This window comes from Sciurus vulgaris (assembly GCF_902686455.1).
Source record: "Sciurus vulgaris genome assembly, chromosome: 3".
NCBI lineage: Eukaryota > Metazoa > Chordata > Mammalia > Rodentia > Sciuridae > Sciurus > Sciurus vulgaris.
In genome coordinates this window covers 187,416,516-187,437,700 of record NC_136463.1, presented here as the reverse complement: position 1 = coordinate 187,437,700, position 21,185 = coordinate 187,416,516, and the positions used below count along the sequence as shown (strand labels likewise).

Sequence of the window (21,185 nt, the reverse complement as noted above, 5' to 3'; positions counted from 1 at the left end):
GTAGGAGGGCACGTTCAAGGTGAGGAGCGGGATGCCTTGGAGGGCAGCGGGGTCTGGCTGCTGAGGCTGTGGGAACTCAGCTGGGGAGGGGCCGGCTGGGGACGTCACCTGCTGCGATGCACGGACAGACCCTAACTATGCCCCAGAGGCCAGGCGTTGAAGGCTGGGTTCACCTGCAGTGCCTTTGGGAGCTGGGACATGCAGGAGGTGGGCTGTGGAGGACGTGGACCTCTAGGTGGGCGGGGACTGAGACAGCCTGCCCCCTCCTTTCTCTGCTTCCAGTCGCCGTGGGTGAGCACTTGGGCTCCACCACGCGGCTCCCACCATGACGTTCTGCAGACCCAAGAGCAAAGGAGCCGGCCCGCCACGGCCTGGAATTTCTGAAACCATGAGCCAAAATAAGATTCCTTCTTACAAGCTGTTTATCTCAGGTACTTTGTAACGGAAATGGAAGGTGGATGAACACAGCTCCTGCCCAGGCCTGGGCCTCTTCACTCACAACCAGGAGAGCTGGTAGCTTCTAGGAATTTCTATGGCTAGGTACGCGTAGAGTCCCCACCCTCTCTCCTCCCCTTAGAGGGAAGAGGCAGCCCTTTCTGTGACCGGTGCCGCTTCCTCAGGCCGACCCTCGGGCTGCAGGGTAGAGTCAGGAACAGAGACGCGGAGACGGGGGCCGTGCGGGCTCTTTATTGTTCCTGGCGGGAGCAGTATACACAGCCGCAGTGAGTCACTTAGCTTGTAAAAATATCTCAATAAATAAACAAATAAGCAACATATACACTGAAACGGGGGTACAACAGGGCCAGCTGAGCAGGTCACGGAGGGGGTGGCACTGTGAGAAGGGGCTCCAGGCTTCCTCGAAGGTTGCACAGAGGGCGGGGACAGGGCCACGCGAGGTTCCTTTTCTGAGAGCCTCGGTCCAGTTAAACAGATCGTATGAGAAGGCACTTCTGTTTTATTAAAAAAATATACATTAAAAAGGCACTTAGAGGGAGATACAATTCAAAATTCCAGGTACTCGTAAGCACATTCCTGAATCTAGAGATTTTCAGAAAGAATAAAATCCACCCCCCAAAACAAAACCCAGAAGAAAACTCCGAATGGACGAGATGACAAGGTGCAGGTCACGGCAGGAGGTCGGTGGGCCTCCCGCGCAGGACGTCTCTGGGAAGAGGGTGCTTCGGCCTCCTGCCTGCCGCGCTGTCCCGGCTGCAGGCTGGAGCGCCGGCCTCCGCGAGGATGTCCAGGTTTCAGAAGTTGCAGGCGTGGACCCTCCGGCTCCACCGTGCCTCAGACACACGGGTGGGTCTGGAAGACAAGGAGGAGGGCATGAGCTGCTGCCACCGTGCTCAGCGTCCTGCATCCGCGGAAGCAGCCTAGCCTCGCGTCAGGAACCCTGCAGCTAGTGTGTGAGAGCTGGCTGGCTTTCCTCAGGCCCCCTCCCTGTCCTCCCCTGGATGAAACTGGACAGGTGACCCCTGACAAACACCTCACTGCCCAGGTCCCAAGCCACTCAGAGCTCCTGTACCCCCAAAGACTGCTCCCCACTGCTCTGCCAGGGCTGCTGCAGCCCTCTGACTCTGTGAGCACCCTTGGCAGGCTGCATGTGGGACAGGCCCACCCTGGGTAGCACGCTGGCCAGCCAGGAGGCGGAGTTGGGGCTTCTGGTAGTGACGGGCAGCCCAGAGCTGGGGTCAGGGGATGAGGACAGAGAATTCGCACGGCACTGGGGCGCTGTGCTGTTGAATGACCACACCTGCGGGAGAAGGGGAGACAGCAGGACAGAAGACCCCACGTGTGCCTGGCGGCTGCCTGACGACACCCTCACGCGCACGTGCTGCAGGTCACACCAGGCAGGCCCGTCGGCGCCGTCGGAGAGCTCGCTCGTGTGCCCGGTGCCCACATGTGGAGTCCAGGCAGTGCCATCACCCGTGTGGATTCTGGCCCCCAGCTGTGACCAGCACACCCACCTCTGCCATCACCACACATCCCCTGTGCCCGCGCCTGGTTTTTAAAGACGCACAGGCCAGTCACATGGGCAGGGCTTGACTTGCTTCGTGCCTGTGGGTCCCTGAGCTCCTGGGGAAGAATCCTCTGGGGTGCTGCAGGAGCTCTCCACAGCTGCCTGGGCAGCGGGTCGGTCGGAAGCCAGCGGGGGACAGGTCACGCTCGCAGGCCACACCCACATGTGCACACACACACCTGCTGCTAGTGGACCTTTGCTTTGGAGTTGTGCTTGTGATGGAGTGAGGAGTTGCAGGGAGAAGGGCCCACACAAAAGGGACGTCCAGGTCCTCAAGGAGCTTGGGGACCAGACCTCACACGCCTTCATCTGTGCCCTCCAAGCTCGCCAAGATGTCTGGGAAGGCGGGGGCCTGAGCTGAGCCCAGACGCTGAGGGGCGAGCTTCCGTTGGCCCGAGGCCACCACCGTGAGGGTCCCAAGGGCCGGAGAACTGCCCCTCGGTCTGAGCCCTTCAGGGACCTGTGAGTGAGCTGGAAACATTCCCCCAGGCGCAGGGTGAAGCCATGCAGCACGAGACTGGCTGGCCCAGCACCATGCTGCAGGCCGTGGCTGTGGCGAGTGCCATGTCTGACTGTCACGTGCACACCTGCTTCCAGGCCACTGTGTCACCATCCATAGCCCTGTCCTCCCAGGGGACCCAAGCTCTGCTGGGGACGTTCACAGGCTCCTGGGTACGGTTTCCCTGTTGAATCAAGACAAAGGTCTAACAATTTCAAAAAATTTTCTCTAAAACTCATGTGCATGGAAGCACAGATGTGCACACGTGCGTGCACACACACAGACACACATGTACACACAGACACACACACACACACACACTTCTTTTTTCAAGTTCAGAGCACTCCAAATATTTAAGCCTTTTTAAGTGGTCCTGGGCAGAAAGTCAAAGGCTGCTCTCGTTTGGAGAATGTGGTTGTAATTAGATAATTAATAAGGGGGGGGGGTTAGAGAAAGCTAAATGGAAGCCTTCCTCAGTGGGAGGAAATAATTACAACAGCTTTGATATATGAGCTGAGCCAGCTCTCTAAGGGGAAATACAGTATCATCCATGAAAAGCCAGAAATGACAGGGGCCGTCTCAGCCAGTGGTGGGTGTGCTTCATGTGCCCGCAGGGCCCAGGGCTCAGGCAGGTTCATTAGTCTTCCTGACCAAGAGCCTCCCAGCCTGGCCCCTCCATGTCACCCTGACCCCGGCCACATCTCCCGACATGGACAGCATTCTCTGCAACAAATGTAAAACATCTGGGCTCAAGACTGCCTCCCCCATGGAAGGGCCACCTGAACCGAGTGCAGGCACTCTGCCCACAGCTCACTCTGCATCTTCTTGCCTGGCCCAGGAGGGGTGGTGGAAGGAGCACAGAGCAGCAGCTGGACCAAGAGGCTGCCTCTAATCACCTCTCCCCCACCAGACCATTGGACACAAAGAAGCTGGCAGGGGTCGTATTTCACTCTACATCCCCAGGGACCAACCACAATGGGACACTGATGGAAACTCTCCAGAAAATGGGACAGGGCTTCGGAGGAGTGTTGTTCTGGAGCCACCCATCCACTCACCCACCTAAGCTTTAACCCTGCCTCCTCCTTCCCATCTGCTCATCCACCCACCCATCCATCCTTCCACACATGCAGTCACATATCTATGCAGCCATCCCTCCATCCCTCTATCCCTCCATCCCTCTATCCCTCCATCCCTCCACCCACCCATCCATCCATCTATCCATCCATCCATCCATCCCTCCATCCATCCCTCCCTCCATCCATCGATCCACCCATCCATCCACCCATCCATCCACCCACCTATCCACCCATCCATTCATTCACCCACCCATCCACACATTCATCCATCCATCCACCCATCTGCCCATCCATCCATTCATTCACCCATCTATCCACACACCCATCCACACATCCATCTATCCATCCACCCACTCATCCACCCACCCATCCACACATTCATCCATTCATCTATCCATCCATCTGCCCATCCACCCATCCATCCACCCACCCATCCACACATCCATCCATCCACCCACTCATTCACACATCCATCCATCCATCCATCCATCCATCCATCCACCCACCCATCCACACATCCATCTATCCATCCACCCACTCATCCACCCACCCATCCACACATCTATCCATCCATCTACACATCCATCTATCCATCCACCCACCCATCCACACATCCATCCATCCATCCACCCACTCATTCACACATTCATCCATCCATCCATCCATCCATCCATCCATCCATCCACCCACCCATCCACACATTCATCCATCCATCCACCCATCCATACATCCATCCATCCACCTGGCCAGCCCTATTCCCTCTTGGGCATCTAGTAGGCACTATCCTTCAGTCGGGGACCTCTGTGCCCTGCCCCTTCCCTGGGAAGGAAGAAAAGCCCTCAGAGCTGCCATCCACTCTGGAGACATGTGAATGAGATGTGAGGCCTGCTTCACCAGATGAGGAGCAGGTGGTAGCAGAGGACAGGCGCTAGGAAGAAACAAGGCACATGAAAACAAAGTCTCTTGAGTACGAAGTACCCACCATGGAACTGACCCTGGTGACCAAGCCTAGGACGTCCCAGGCTCTCATGGGGTCTCCCAGCAGTCAGGGTGGCCAGAGGAGATCAGCGCAGAGAGCACAGGACGTCCCATTTTCAGGAAAGAGTGACGTCTTCATTTTAAAGGAGAACTTGAGTTCTGGAAGGAGAACTGAGCCACATCAAAAGAAACTTCTGGATTCTGAGAATGAGACAAATCTCCTACTGGCTTCAGACACAGAAGGAAGCACCTGACTCGTGGTGGCTTCCCACCGGTGCCCCTGCACAATCCCAGACATGTCCAGGGTTTTATGGAAATGTGGGGCACTCTGGGGTCCACCTGTGCCAAGGGCAAGCATGTGTGAGGATGAAGGAAACTTGCCACACGAAGGGGTGCCAGGCACCCTGAGGAGGCACTGGTGGAATGTGCCCAAAGGACGTGGCTCTGCCACTGCCAGGGCCACAGACATTCCTCCTCCGCAGCACAGCCCACAAGATGGCAAGACGCAAAATGACTGGCAGGGGAAACCACAGCCATGCACAAGGAACAGGAAATGGGGAAGCAACAGGCCCATGGGGCACATCCATGACTCCCCATCCCCCAAGTGGCCCACAGTCACACTGGGAAGGGACACCAGACCTGAGCCAGCCAGTCCTATCATAAACTGTACTCTTAATTCTTGTGTTGTCCAGTCTCCCAAACCAGGAAGAGACGGGAAACCAGGAAACCATCAACTAAACTAGTCAGGGGACCAGAGGCTGCATGTTCCACAAAGAAAATGGCCCCAGAGGTGTGCAGGAGAATTAGCTGGCACCTGCTAAGACTAACAGCTCCTACTGTGTGACTCAAACTCTTCCAGAATTCAAGCATAAGGGAGCTTTTCCTATTTTATTTCATTTATGTTTATTTTCAAGACTATGTTTTAGAGCAGTTTTAGGTTCACATGCAGACTCCCCCATGAAACACCAGTGCTGTGCCAGATGCTGCCAGGTGGCTGGTGGCGAGAGGACAGGGCATCGCCTGCCAGTCTGCATGCCGACACCTGAGAAAGACACAGTCAACGGAGCCACAATTCTACAGACTTGGTTTCCCACGACCCAGAAACCTGGATCACAGGAGGCAGGTGACAGAATCTGATGCAAGAAGGGGCATGCACCTCGACGGACTCTGAGAGCCACAGCTCTTGGTGAGACAGGGACTAGAACAGGCCTGCAAGCTGGCCCAGGGGACTGCGCAGCTGCTCCTGACCGTGGGCAGCCATGGGAAGCGACTTGGCTCCTTCAGGCCTCAGCCTCCTCACCAGTGAACCGGGGAATTCACGGGGCCTGCACGGTGCAGTGAGGGCCGGTCACCCTGAGCCACGAAGGCTTGGGCCCCGCCTGGCTGGCGCTCAGCACCCGTGGCACCACCAGGAGGGAGGTGGAAGGGCAGGGGCAGTTTTCACCCCCAGCCGGGTTCCCAGGGGCTCTGACAGCACTCATTACCTGGGGCCTCAGCAAGCGTCGAGACCAGAGAGAAACCCGCAGCCCCGGTGGGCCTGGGCTGGGCACCACAACCCGGACCTCATCGGCCAAGCAGGGGCCCTCCCTCTGACAGGGCAGAGACGACTGACAGCAGAGGTGGGCCTGCAGAGCTGGTGCCCACGGGACACTGGAGGGTGCAGGCGGGCACGGCCCCTGCCTCCGACCCAGGTGCTCACTGCTTGAAGAGATGCAGGCAAAGGTGTGTCAAAGAATCCAGCAGCCACCGTGATGGGAGGCCGTGGCAAGGAGGGGATGCTGGAAGCTCCCGGCCATGGCTGACAAAGCCCGGGCAGCGGGGGCTGCAGAGCCTCCGGGGCTCAGTCCAGCCTCCCTCCCTTTGCCACCCCCAAGGGTAATACAAGGCCGAAAGACCAGAGCACGCCTGCTCCCAGCCGGAGTCAAGGCACTGGGCCCCGCCTGTGCAGAGAGGAAGGAGAAAACACCAGGCGGGGGCACCCACCTGGGATCCCAGGAGCCCCCCAGACCTCCGGGACAGACGCTGAATCACGCACGTGCTTTCTGAGTTCCCGCCACAGAAAGGTGGCCCTGGCCAGCAGCAGCAGCAGGACCCAGGGACCCGTTGGCACTGCTCACTCCCGGCCCTCGGTCTGAACCCGGGCCCCGCGTCTGCATGCTCCCTCTGACGCTTCCTGGGCAGAAAGCACTGGCTGGGCATGTCCCCTGATCAGTCACCTGCAGCTGCAGCCTGCTCAGAGAGGCAAGTGGAGGCTGCAGGTCCCGGGTCTTGGGACAGCCTCAGGCGGCAGGAAGGCCTGGCTGCAGGCCCACACATAATGGACCTTGCTGGCCACACCCCAATGACCACCCATCTAAATAGGCAGACATCCAGGTGCCGGCGACAGGCCCTGCGGGGACTGAGGAGTCATTGCCACTCAGCTGAAGGGCCTCACAGAACCCTGGGTGAGTACAGGCCTGCTCTGGGCAGCCCCCGGCCTGCTGCCAGCACAGAGCTGGCCCTCCCCAGCCCAGGCCCGCTCCCCCACGTGAAGTCTTTTCACAAACGCCTGGTGCAGAAGGGAGGAAAGGAGGTGCTTCACTTTCAAAAGAGACCACGAGGCCTCCTTGGGCCAGCTCTGCCCAGGGCAGCTGTCAGGGGAGCTGCCTGGGTGGGCAGGACCTCTCACTGAGCAGCCCCTGCCGGGCTCAGTGGATGGTGGGGCCCTGGGAAGTGAGGAGCCAGAGGCCCAGCCCCCCACTGGGTGCTGGGGTGGGTCCACTTCTGGACAAAGCTGGGGTTCCCTTCCGTCCAGCTAACCTGTCTGTGCCTCTCCCTGCTCCAAGCAGGCTCTGGAAGGCTGGGGGGCGGGCAGTAGGCCAGAAATCACAAGGCAAGCAGAGCGAGGGACCCCAGCCCCACCAGGAGCAGCCGTCATCAGCTTCTGAAGCTGGGGACTGGGGAGCAGGGATGTGCGGGGCACCCTGCTGCAGGTGGCCTCTGCCACCACCCCTTAACTTCCCTAGGAGGTGTGGGAGCGGGCACTACGGGGGCGATGGCAGGGCCAGAGGAGGGACAAAAGGCACACTGTTCTCTGTCCCAGGCAAACGTAAATCAAGACGCAGTGGGACTTCCGAGGTTAATTTGTTTTTGTAACTTTCCCTTGGAAGGCTGAGCTGGGCCCCGACCCTTGCCCGGGGGTCCGTCCCTTTGAAGGGCTGTTGGACGCACTCTCTCTGCTGGCTGCTCAGTGGGACCCACTGGGGTCCCTTTGCAGGTTCCCGGGCCCTTTTCTCGGGTCGGTTGGGCGCCGTGCCATGTGCTTCTCATTAGGCCAGTGATCATGAGGAGCCCACACGCTGGCCACGGCGCTCTGCTCTGCACATAGGGCCACAGTGACTATCCGGGAGGCGCCGGCCTCCTTCCCCTCTGGAGAGTCAGGTCATCCCAGGAGTAACTGGGTGGGTGAGATTCCACCTCCTCCTGCACCCACAAAGCTGCCAGGGCACCAGCAGATCCACAGCATCTCCCACCCGTGCATGGAAGTGGCCTAGATCCTGCCTGCTCTCCGCCGCGCTCACTGACCGGTGATTTCCAGTACCAGTGGCTGGGGACCAGCAGGCCCTGCTGCTCTGACCCTGGGGCAGCCGTGCATTCCTGGGGACAGTGTCTGTTTGTGCTCCGTGAGGCTGCTTGCCTGTCCCACCCGCCCTCTGCACCTGGGACGACCCAGGGCTCTAGGACACTACTCAGGGGCCTTCTCGGTCAGGCTGAGGTGAGGCTGGGCACGCGGCCCTCCTCCCCACCCGGCCTCCTCCAGCTCCGTGACAGGTGCTTGCTTGTCACGTGTGAGAACGAGGAATCCTGCTGGGAAGGGCTGCCCCTGTGGCCCTGGGCTCGCTCCTGCCACCCCTGGGGGCTGCAGTGGCACTATGGGCTGAGTTCCTGCAGGGAAGACAGACCTTTGCGCCGACGGGAAGCGAGCTGTCCCTTTCTTTGGGGCTTGCCTCTGGGGACACAGGCTGACTGAAACTGACAATCTGGTGAGGAGAGGCTGGCCTGCGAGCAACCAGGGCAGAGGGCAGCCTGCCTCTGCCCTGGGCCCGTGTCACTGCCTTGGGGAGATGCCCTGCCAGCTCACCCCCTGCCGGAGCTCCCAGGCTCCTTCCCAGTGAGGAGCTGGCTGTCCTTCCCAAAGAGGGCCACACAGTAGCCAGGTATTTCAGTCAGTTTTTTGCTGCTGTGACTAAAAGACCCGACCAGAACAATTGTGGAGGAGGAAATGTTTACTTGGGGGCTCATGATGTTAGAGGTCTCAGTCCATAGAAGGCTGGCTCACTCCTCGGGGCTCGAGGTGAGGCAGGGTGTCACGGCGTGAGAGTGTGGTGGGGGCAAATGGCTCACAGCGTGATCAGGAAGCAGAGAGAGAGTCCACTTGCAGGTACACAGCCAGGCCCCAATTCCCACGGCCTCCAGCCAGGCCCAGCTGCCTTCAGTGACCACTCAATCAGCCCCTATCAGGTGATTAATTCATTGACTGGGGAACGGTTCTCACAGCCCAGTCGCTTCCTCTCTTAACTCTCTCACATTGTCTCACAGGCATTTGGGGGACACCTCACATCTAGACCGTGACACCAGGCACACGGACCCGTCCAGTGTCCTGCTTAGGAGGACTTTGCATGTCCCCGTGACCACAGGCAGGCTGCAGAGGGCCCTCCTGAGCTTCAGAGATGGCAGTGCTGGTGAGCTAGGAACAGCCTGGGGGCGGCTGAACACTCTGCTCCTCGGGCCTCCACACCCGGGAGCCATTTCACCAGGACTTCCTCGGGTGTTCCCAAGTCAGTTCCCAAACGAGACCCACAAGTTGGGGGTCCCTACAGGGTGATTTAAGGTTGGTGGTGCAGAGACCCCTTCAGGACCATCCAGTCAAGCAATGTCACTTCAGAGATGGAGAGACCAGGGCCACTGGCCACGTGGTGGGTGCAGAATCGGCCCTGGGCTAGAAACCTATTGGTATCCACTGCGCTTGACACAGGAGCCCAACCCAGGGCATTCACCTGGTACCTGTCTTCAGGTGGAACGCGAGTACCTAGAGAGTCAGAGGCTTGAGAGAGTCTTAGGGAAGGCCGCCGATGGGCACTCTGGGGACGCTGACATAGAGACGCGACTACAGCTGGGCCCTGTCCTCACCAGCACTGTTCATGTGGGGGACAGATGACACAACAGATTGTCACTGCAAAAGCGTAGTACGTGTCCAATCAAGTCTGATAACGTACATGCGGCACTACCAGGATTTCACCATGAAACAAACGCACATCACGACATAAACGACGGGAACGGCTGCAACAGACAGGAACAGAAAGACCGTGACCAAAGTCCAGGAGGGTGGCAGTTACATTTCTGGGGTTTGGGGAGCTCTTCCCCAAATCAAGGACGGCAGCATCAAGACTGTAGAACTTGGAGGCACACATGTGCGGGGCAGGCCACAGGGGGACCTGAAGATCCGGGGTTAGGGAGAGGTCACTCTGGGAAGGGGCCAGAGACTGGGGAGGCAGCGTGTGACCAGAGCTGCAGCTCAGGGTAACTGGGTCCGGAGGGAAAGATCCCAGTGGTGGGGCCGGGGGGAAGGGGACGGGGACAAGGACCCAATGGAGAGCTGATTAGCCGAATGAGGTGCCATGAGCGGGGGCTCTGACCAGCTCTGGTCAGCTGATGGTCTGACCCAGGACTGAATGGGGGTACTGGCACAGCCCTGGGGACCACGACGCGCTCCCCGCTGGCCGTGGGGAGCTCTGTACTCGTTCAGCCGAGGGCCCCGAGTCAGCTGCGAGGGCACCATGACCTCCCGGCAATGTCGGAAACTGCTCCCCATGATCCTCTTCCACGCCCTGAGTTCCAAAGACAGGCTCATCCCCCAGCCCTGTGCTTCCTGCCATGAATGAACCAGAGGACGCAGACACTGAGGGCAGGAGGTGTGGGGAGGCTGGAGTGCATGGTGGCCCGAAGGCAGGTGGGTGCAGGAGGGAGGGGTGCAGGCAGCGCCCCCTGCTGGCTGGAGGACTGGGCTCGGCACCGTCACTGGAGCCCAGGCCTGGGCAGGGAGCGCAGAGGGAGCCTTCCAAGTCATCTCCTCACTGTGGGTGCAACGGGGAACGTGCCCAGAACTGTGAACAATGGTGGCCACAGCTGGCGGATTCTGCCTGTGAGGCCAGGTGTTGTCCATGGGATCGGGCTGAAGGCGCTCAACAGTCTCACAGAACAGGTGCCACGGGTCCAATTTTAACATGACTGTACCCAGGCTCTGCCAGGCAGTGAACTGCCCTGGTCACAGAGTGAGGGACAAGCAGTGGGCAAGGGATCCAAGTATCCAGGCACTCCTCACACGATGTGTGGGGGCACTGAGTCAGGAGGGTGACAAAGGGATCTGAGGCCACCTACCCTGTGTGAGTAAAGAGGTGACCCTGAGGGTGAACTAGCGATCCTGGTGGCAGCTTCTATTTCCCAAAATTAATTCTCAAAAAACCAGGCAATCTAAAAAGTGCCAGACTGTTAACAGAAATAACTACATCTAACTCTATTTCATTGAGCAATTTTTTTTTTCATATGAACCAGGTAAAATAGCTATCTTCGAAATTGTATGTATACATTCACTTACAATCAGAAGAATACCAAGCCTGGATGGCATGGGAAGAAACACGCCATGGTTCAATCCCAGTCCCACCTGTGGCAGGCACCCAGGTCCTGTGGCCACGTGAGGATGAGGGAGGTGCTTCTGGGCACTTCTGAATGTCCGCCACAGCCTGGGGCTTGGTCCAGCCTTGGCTACCCAAGCACTTCCGCAGAGGGCAAGCCTCTGGCTTCCCAAGTGCCACACTCAGTGACCTTGAGCCCATTTCAGATTCTCAAACTTCTGCACCATGTGAATGCAGTGGTTGAGAAAGCCATCACATTGAGAAATCAATCTCACACACGCCAGTAGACAAGGCACTGCCTTGGCCAAGGTAACCTCAGACAGCACGAGCCTGCAACCATGGTACAAAGCACACTAGAAAGACTGGTCCTGGGGGCATCTGGGTGAGCCACTGAGCAGCTGGACAGGGGCTCCAGGAAGGCTGGCCACCCAGGACACCTGGCAGTGGCTCACAGGCAGGGAAGGCTCCAGGGTCCTGAGGGCAGGTGAATGGGTGCCGCGAAGTGGCTCCTCAAAATGACACCCCCCCCCAAAAAAAAATGAATAACCCAGAGCACACGGTCCCCAGCAAGCAAGAACTGAGAACAGGCATGTGGCCATAGTGCCACCAGCAAACTCCTGCTTAAGTCTCAGCAGCCTACCTCTTACAGGGACATGGAATCCAGCTTGCCCTGCAGCTCGAGTCTCTTGTGCTTGGTGGCTTCTAACTCGGACAGCAGAACATCTTGGTGAGCTCTGTAGAATGTGCACTCTGGACAAAGGCAGAGGGAGAGAGGAGACGGCCACAGGGACCACAGCGCAGCAGGCTCCTCGGGCCACTGTCCCCCTGCAACCATGCAAGCCCTAGGGAGGGCGCTGCCAGCAAGGATGACCTGACCCTTAAGCCCCATGTGTCCTTCCTGACTTGGGCCTCCTCCGGGAGGGCTGTGCCTCTATTGCCAGGCCTCCAGGGGAGGAGGCTGATGCTGCTTCTCCAGCCACCTGCTCACCCCACAGCCACTTAGCACCTGGGAGCTGGAGCAGCAGGGCAGATGGTCAGAGGAGAAGGCAGGGCGGAAAACCACCGGCATGACAGAGAGGCCACCAGCACCACCTTGATGCCACCAAACCTGAAGGTGACACAGGTTCTGCAGTCCGTCACCCACCAGACCAGGACCAGGACCTTCACAGAGTGAGAAGAGTGCCTGGGAAGAAGCACCAGCAGAGGGAGTGCTCCAGAGGAGGAGGGCTGGTTACCCGCTGCCCCAGAGCTCCAGGGCGGACACCTCCTCTGACAGCGTGGTGGAGACCCTCCTGGGCAGGGACGTCCACCAGCCTCCACCAAAGGGCTCAGATGCTGGGGTCCGTCACGAAGCAGCAGCTCCCAGACAGCCCCTGAAGTGGGTAGAGGAGGCAGGCCACTCTGAACGCAGCCCTGCCAGGGCGAGGGGTGTGCAGGGTGCCTGTCGGCCACAGAGGACCTGCAGCGGCCCCTTCTCTGCAGACGAGACCACGCCAGGATCCACGCATGCAGAGGTCGACGGCCTTGCTGATGTCCTTGTGGTCCTGGGGCCGAATGACTCCAAGCCATAAAGCACATATCCTGGGAGAGCAGAAACTTCTAGAACCTCCTCATGCTCTGTCCTTGATGTGTGATCTTGAGAGTAATTCCCTTGCACCAGATGAATCGAGGGTCAGTAGACAGACCCAGAAACATGTTTGTGATTGCTCAGTGTTTTAAAAATTCAGCATTCCTGGGTCAAAACTTCACATTATTAAATTGTTGTGTATATTCAAATATGTCTTATGGCACTTATTTTATTTTCAAAGTGTTTTGAACAGAAATAAAACAACAATGACAACAAATTATTTTGTATTTTCCTGAATAGTGAATTTTTTGGGGGGACTAGAGAATGACATGAGTGAGGAATGACTACAGGTTTATATACATCTCTGGTCACATTGCTGGAAAAGAAAAACTCAGAGGGAAACCATTTCCCAGATTGTGTGGCACACAGAACGTGTCTCCTCTTTTTTATAAGCTGTGGAAATTGCTGGCTCTTAGTAACTCTGAGGCTGAGGACTGACACATCAGACATTTGAAAACAGATTGCCAGGCTCGGAGTCCGCCCTGCCTGGGTGGGTGTGGGCCCCTATGACCTGCAGGGAGCCAGGGCCGGCATCTCTGTGGGTAGGGCCAAGAGTGGGCATGGGGCTGGAACATGGCTGGCAGGTGGCCTGGCAGAGCCCTGCCTGTCCGGCTAGGGAGCATGATATCCTTGGTAGCCTCACCTCCCTGGCCTGTGCAGAGGCCACTGTGGGCCTGGGAACCTCTCTCTCTAGGAACCTCCTTAAGAGGACCTCCTCCACGTGGCTCCGTGACAGTGAAGCCCAGGAGCAGGTGGCACTCCCTGGGACCTGTGAAGGCCAGGCTGGGTCGCCCAGCTATCAGGAGGCCGCTCTCCTCTCCTGCATGCCTGTGCCCTTCAGGGCAGGCTGGCCTCACACTGGCCATGTCTCCTCTGCAAACTGTTTGTCCACATGTGGCCAGTCCTGCCTGCCCTGCAGTAGGGCCCCGACACGTGGTGGTGCTCGCGTCCCACTGAGAAGCCTGCCAAGTGCCCTGAGCTTCCGAGCAGTTGTTAACAGGTGAGGCCGGGGCCGGAGGGACTGTTGGCCACTCCAGGTCCCAAGTGCTGCCTCCACCGGAATTCTCAGCCTCTTTGCTGTGGTCAAGTAGCTGAGGCAGCCTGAGGCGGACATCCACCTGGAGTTTCCCTTGGAGCGAGCGACCACCCTACAACGAACACGGTCCACACAATGTGCACACGGCTGTTCTGGGCCCGGGAAACAGGGACCAATGGGGACGACTTCTGTCTCTCCAAGAGCAGGTGGGCAGGGGCTTGCTGCTTCTGGTGTTCCCATGCTCTTGGCATCTGCATGTTCGGAACACGCGGCTGTCCCTGGCAACCACAGGGTGTACCCACCCACAGGGCAGAGGCATCCTAGGTTTTGTTTAGGGAATAATTATAAGGGAAAGGTCTCGATATGTTCAGGTCAGGCAAAAAGTTTTTCAAATACTTTCAATCCTAGGTTGGTAGAATTCACAGATGCAGAATGCACACCTTACACACGTGTGTGCGTGAGTGTATTGTATTTGTGGGCCCTTTACACACAAATGCCCCACATATACATGAGCTATATTTAAACACAACAGGTGTTCGCCTAGGCACATGCCACAGCATCCCTTCCACTTTGTCTTATTTACCGAATTCTTATTTCCTGAATTCAAGGTTGGGGTGCAGACTCGACACGCCCGTGCTCCTGACTAGATCCAGAAGCCAGTGTGAGTGCACAGACCCCAGTCGGTCCAGCCTTTCTCCCCCACCTGCTGCCACATCTCTTCTGCTGGGTCCGGGACTCCAGGGTGAGCTAGGAGCAGAAGGAGGTGCTTTGCACGCTGGGGCTGGCTGCAGCGCTGGGAGGGAAGGGGAGGTGAGCACCAGATTCCCACAAGAGCATCTAGACCACTTGGTGTCCAAGGAGCCGCCAGTGTGCTCGTCTCTGGAGAGTAGCCTGGGAAGCCCTCTGTCAGACCCTCTTTGCAGAGTTGTCTGTTTTCCCATGTAGTTTTTCAGTGACTGCAACAATATTCCTGAGCTTGGAGGCCAGAAGTGACTAGCTTTATTCAAAGATAGCAGAGCTAAGATCCAGGAACACCAAACAAAACTTTGGAATTAGCAAAGCGGAGGAGCTAAAGTTGACAAATATTTGCAACACATTTCTGACAAATTCAGGGCCACTACTCCCGTGGGAATCATCCCTCCCTTAACAGGCCATTTTTAATGCATTTGATTAAGAGAGTTGTACTCTGTCTTAACATCCTCTGGTAATTTATTTTGCCAAGACAGACCCCATGAATATGCAAAATGGTTTCAACGTCAATGTTTATAAGTGAATGCAGTCATCTAGTTTAGATCCCTGATCCAGAGACCCACCTTCCCTTCTAGGTCCTCTTTAATCAAGCTTGGTCAATAAATAGATGCAATGCAGATGTTTGGTGTAGCTTTAAAGAATCCACATTGGATTCACTTTAAAACAAAACACTACACTGTAATCAAATAAAAAGGAGGAAAGTTAGTAGAGAGAAGAAAATCCAACAGAACCCTAATGGAGACAGGACTCTGCAAATAAGCAAATGGATCCTGAACTGAAGGTAAAAATCCAAATAACAGTTAGGGAAAGTACAAAATGATTTAAACCTTTCAACTTTCTAATGCAAGTCACTTTAAGGAAAACTGTTGTTCAGAGATCCACGTTTAGTAAACAAACCAATGAAATTATGGCTATGCCTTGGAAAAGTCTTGTGATTTGTAAAAGCTTTGGTGAAAAATGCCATTAGAAAATGAGCTCCTTTAATGTCAATTTTAAATGACTCATTTTATACTAATTTTCCAAGGAAATACTCATTTCACAGAGCAACGTCCACTTATACAAGGTTTTCAGGACCACACAAAACACAGTGGTGAATCCTTTAGTAAGGGCAGGGCAGGCTCCACTGCAGTAACAAGCAAGTCCCCGAATCTGAGTGGCTAATGCCTATTGAGGTTGTCAGGGGTTCTGGTCCACATAGTCATGAAGAGACTCAGGCCACTACTCTCCATGGTCTTATGGCTGCACTATTCAAAACCCCTGGCCTTTCCAGGTACTAGAGATAAGAGAAGAGAGACCAAAATGGTGCACACTGGTTCTTCTGTACTCAGCTGGGAAGGACCGATGTCACTTCTTCTCAAAGCCCATTGAATGCAACTAGCCACATGGTCCTGCCTAACTACAGTGGTTCCCAGGAGCTGGAAGAAGAGGCTCAACTTATGGGTATACCATGGAGTCTGCCCAGGTGCCAAAGCAAGAGTATTAAACAAAGGATCGTCCAGCCAAAACCAAAAAAAGTAATTTATAGATGGAATCTGAGAAACCGTCTGGTGATTTAATTACAATAATCTCTGCCAAATGCCAAGATTCCATTCCAGAAAATTAATGTAGCAGAATCATGGCTTGGGAAGTCCAAGCATGAGGGAGAGAGGTGTGGGTATCAGAATACTGAGTAAGCCTGTGAAAGAATTCAACTTACTAAAGACATCTATTAAAATCACAGTAAGGACAAGACAGACAGTAAAGTGGCATTTACACATCTTAGATTGGAAATGATGGTATGGGCCCAATGAGGTGGGGGGATGTGGGCTTGGCTGGGCAGAGCTGCCCTCCACCAGGGGATGGGCCCCTCTGTACAGGATGCAGATGCTGGTGCTGTTCGGGTGAAGGCCGCGCACGGGTGCTTTGGGGGCTCACAGAGCTGGAGAGAACCCCAGGGTCCAGGCGATGTTCTCAGGCTCCAGGGCAGGTGCCCCTTCTGCACTCACAGGATGACTCCAAGGTACATGAGCCGTTGCCCTGGGGAAATAGCGCAGCTGGCAGAGTGCTCGCCTCGCAAGCACAAGGCCCTGAGTTTGATCCCCAGTACTGCAAAAAAAAAAAAAAAAGATGTATGCCCGGGGCGGCTGCCACTGCCATCCTTGGGATGTTATCGCAAGGTGTTCAAGTGTGCTCTTACTTTATTGCTGGCCTCCCTGGGCCACCCCACTGGACAGAGGCCTCCATCTCCTCTCTGCTCTCCTTACAGGGAACTTCTGCCACACCAAGACGGCAGCATGGAGTCTCCCAGACACCCTACCTCCCTGGGTGTCCCGAAGGCCACCCAGAAGTGCACCCTCAGATTTGGGGTAAGGTGAGCTGGTGACTGGGAAAGGAACTATGGCAGGCACAGTCGCTGAGAACATTGTAACCCACTAACATCTTCTGAGAGGAATTTGAATTCTCCCTCAGACTTTGTACCATGGATTAGAGAACCATAAATGAAATTTTTTAATGAACCGAAAGAATGTGGAAAGAAATTGCTTTTCCCCAAATAGCCTGCCTTGGGCTTCAGTGTTTTCACTGTTGAGAGGAAGACATACTTAATGCTGAGAGGAGCTGGGCCTTGTGTTCACAGCGCTTTGGCCACGGTGCCATAGCAGCCTGGGCCTCACGTCAGAAGGTCTCTGCAGGCGGTGAAATGAAGTTGATCTTCCATGGGGAGACAGCTTCACTGACAGGTCCCCAGCCTCCCTCAGACCCCCTTAGCCTTGCCACCCCAGGGGAGCAGGAGTGTCCTAGCTGGCCAGTGGCTTGTGAAGAGTGAATGGCATATGCAGTTCAGTGCTGGAATCTTCCCTGGGAGCCAGGAACGGCTGGCTGGGGAAAGGTGTGCTAGACCGTGGGGTGGGCAGAACTGGGCCCTTCGACCCGTCTCTGTCGGTAGTAGGAAGGCAGCTTCAACTGCCCTGGCCTTTGCAGCAGGCCCGCCTGAGGCCTGTCCCAGGGACCACACTCCTGAGCGCTCGTGAACCATTCCAGGCCTAGAACCTTCCGGGGCTTATCCCGACGTGCTGGAGGCGCAATCAGCCCTCCCGGTTCCTCTCTGACACCTGCTGCTGAGGTAGGGAGGCCTGGCTGTGGGCCTCCTGGTCAGGGCTGTGGGTCCTGGAACCCGAGGGAGAGGCGGGAAGGCACTTCAGGGAGCCCGGGCGCAGGCACCTCTCAAATGTGTTCCCTGGAACTGCTGGAGCGGAGTGAGCACGTCTTCCCTGGAAGTGCCGGGCAGCGGGGCACTCGGTGCCCTGGGGTGGGGGGATTCCTGGAGGAAGGAGGGGGCTGGGGATGGAGATAAACACCAGAGGGGCCGGTGGGCTGAAGCCGAGCCCAGCTCTTCCCGCCTGCCAGAGCACTCTTATCGCCATCAATTACTGACATCCTGCAGATGCAAACGGGACAGAGCCTCAGTTTTGCACACCCTCCAGCTGGGAACCAGTCAAAGCAGAGCCCCTTCAGCTCTTCATTCCTGAAAACCACCTCCCTCCCGGCAAGGCACAGAGTCAACGGGTCTGTCCCCAGGGTCCTCTCAACGCCCTTGGAGCTGGGAATGAGTCTTACCCAACTCCCTCTGTGTGCTAAGAGCTCCTCCCTGGCCAGGATTCTAGAAAATTCTTTTGCTTAAATGCTAAATGTTTTCCCTGATCTCCTTCGAAATCCCAATCCTTCTCATTCTGTTGGAAATAAAGGACAGGGAGTGATAAAGACTGGGCTCAGGCCATCTCCTGTCCCCTCTCCCTTCTCTGTTTTTTCTCTCCCCCATTTTTCCTGTTTAATGTCAAGTAAACCAACCCAGCTCCTCAGGGACGCGCAGCTGCAGAAGTGAGCGCGAGTGGATTTTAAATCAGCAGAGAATTTTAAAAATGAGTCATGTGGTGAAGAGAGCTGTGTGCGGTGCTGGGGCTCAGCTGGCCCCACTGCACAGGATCCTGCACTCCTAAGGGGACATTGGGCCAGAGGGCGGCCTCCGGGGGAGGGAGAGGCACCCCGGCGGTCCAAGCAGAGAAACCAGGACTCACTCGTACCGGGGCCCCTCCAAGCTGCTTCGAGCTCCCCTAGGGATGACAAAGTGGCCAGTGGAGGCAGCGGGCAGCTCGGTGGTAGGGCACTGGCCTGGCATGCAGGAGGCCTCGGGTCCACGCTCAGCACCATAAACAAACAAACAAACAAAAAAAAACAGGGAGGAAGTGGAGACTCAGAAACACAAAGGTCTATCTCAGGTTTCTAGAACACTTATCAGAAAAACAGAACCTGGGGAAAAGTTCCTGGAAGGAGTGAACCCGCCCACCTCACCCAAAACTGGAGCAACTGATGTCAGGAGCCCGCCACGCCCCTAAGGCTCAGAGCCTGGCTTCCCCAGGCCCTGCTCTCCTGGGTGCACACCTGGACTGGAATCCTGGCCTCTCCCTCAGCCTCAGTGCCCCAGCTGCCAGCAAGATCAACTCCAAGGAGTCGTTTCATTTTGTTAAAAAAAAAAAAAAAAAAGCTTTGTTCTTGGAGGACTTTCTGAATTTAGAGTTCTCAGAGCCTGGTGCTCCAAACAGATTGGCTCCTAGTGAACGTGGAACAAAACGAATCTCTAAGCTGCAAATACATGTCCTCCTTCAGGGAAGGAGTTTTACTCAGGAGTTTGAGTGCTTTTACAGATCATTGACTCCTGGATGGGAGGCCAAAGCGTGGAGGAGGCACTGAGCATTGGTCAGAGTCAAGGTAAGAGGCTCCCGTGAGAGAGCTGACGCCCCAAATGAGGTCCGCACATGCTTCCGAAGGCTGCTCTGCAAGGCAGGGCACCCTGGCATGGGAAGGACGCGAGGTGTCGGCACGCAGCTGGGCCTTCAGCATGAGAGCGGAAGCACCTACTGATCTGTTTTGCAGCCACCTCTGTACCATCAACATCCTGTGGGGGCTGAGAAGGCGGGTTAGCCCAGGCAGTCCGACCCCAGGGCTGGAGAAGCAGCAGCACCCGAGGGAACAAGCACAGAACATCCAGCCAAGACACTGCCCTGGAGGCGAGGCGCCGTGCTGCTGTGCAAGGCAGGGAAAGAGCCCAGGAAGAGGACAGAGCGGGGCTGCAGCAGGACAGGGCCCAGGGGCCAGAGGCCCCGACTTAAACCCGCTCCCCGTGAGCCCAAGGTGAGAGAAGGTGGGTGAGACAGAGCGGAGCAGGCTGCTCACCAGGGAGCTGCTGCGAGGCCCAGGGCTGGGAAGCCTAGCACCCGGAGGATGGCACCTCCTCCCTGGAGGCCACCAGGCCCTGTCCTGCCGTCCGAAGGCCAGGTGGCCCCTCCAGCAGTCAATGCTTTTCACCAATGTGGGACAGCACTGTGGGCCTGCTCAGGCCTGTGGACCCGGGGCCGCTGAGCTGAGCGGGACTGAGCTGAGGTGGGCTAAGACCCCACCCGGCCCAGCCTGCTCCTCTCCAGAGGAGCAGTGTCCCCTAAACCCCGCTCAGGTAGGACCCTGCCTGGATATCCCACTGGGGTGCTGCTCCCTGCGCCCGGGAGGACGTGAATGGACGTATGAGTTGGAGCGTGCAGGTGTTTGGGAACCAACTCTGCCTCCACTGGGCAAGCAGTGGTCAGCCAGGGCTGTCTGTGGGCATTCACTGGCCCTCCAGAAGCCATCTGTGCCCTCACAGCACGGAATGTGCCCTCCACCTGTGAGCGCCACCCTCTCTAGCAAGCCCTTCCTGACCCCAGCTGTACCAGGGACCTGCAGGCAGCTCGACACTCGGCACCTGCCTTCCTGGCTGGGCAGGTTGAGGCTGCTGGAGCAGGACAGGGGGAGGAAGGGGCATTTCAGCAAACCCCACAGCCCTCCTAAGGCACACCCTCGTTCAAGGAGGAGCAGGCCTGGCCAGAAGCGCTGCAGGAGAGGGAGTGTGTGTGTGTGCGTGTCGTGTCTGCACGCGTGTGCAGGTGAGCTGAACAGAGCGGCAAGACGACTTGAGGAGCAAGAGCGCCCATAATCACCACCACCTTTGGAGCACAAGAGGGACGAGCACGGGGGATGGGCAGAGGCCACCCTCACTGATGGACGGCCACTCCTCCAGTTCCACTCCCTCCACTGCCACTCAGTCTAACAGAGCAGGGTCCCTGACCTCTCAAGAGGGCTCTGGCCCCCAGCCTCTCCAGCGTGTGCGAGTCAGGGTAAGGCAGGTCCGTCCACCGTGGAGGGGGCAGCCTCAGCGGGGACACAGCCAGGAAGGCAAGGGACACTGACTCCTCTGCCCTTGGTGTCTGCAGTCTTCCTCTGCAGGAAGCACACGCTGCAACCTGATGCTGTGCAATCGGATCTCCTGTTTCTGTGGTCTCGCTTTTCCGTACTGGGGCGTTCTGGGCTTGGCTACGGCTCATGTGCCCTCCTTCCTAAGTTCAGTCCTTTAATTCTCACCACAGCCTGAATGTCAGCCTGTACGGGAACAGCAGGAGAAGTCAGCTCCTGGAGGGGGCAGCTGTGGGGAGGCACCGCGGCTAGCGCAGCAGAGCGTGC

At 56.9% G+C, this 21,185-nt stretch overlaps 1 protein-coding gene across 1 annotated transcript in view; it reads right to left on the bottom strand.

Annotated features, from left to right (window-relative positions):
- Positions 1–665: 665 nt before the first annotated feature.
- Positions 666–21,185, bottom strand: part of TWIST2 (twist family bHLH transcription factor 2) — a 42,916-nt gene continuing 22,396 nt past the window's right edge. The window contains exon 2 of the mRNA XM_079133957.1: positions 666–1,308. The gene's annotated coding sequence lies outside the window, so the exon portion shown is untranslated. The remainder of the gene's footprint in view (positions 1,309–21,185) is intronic.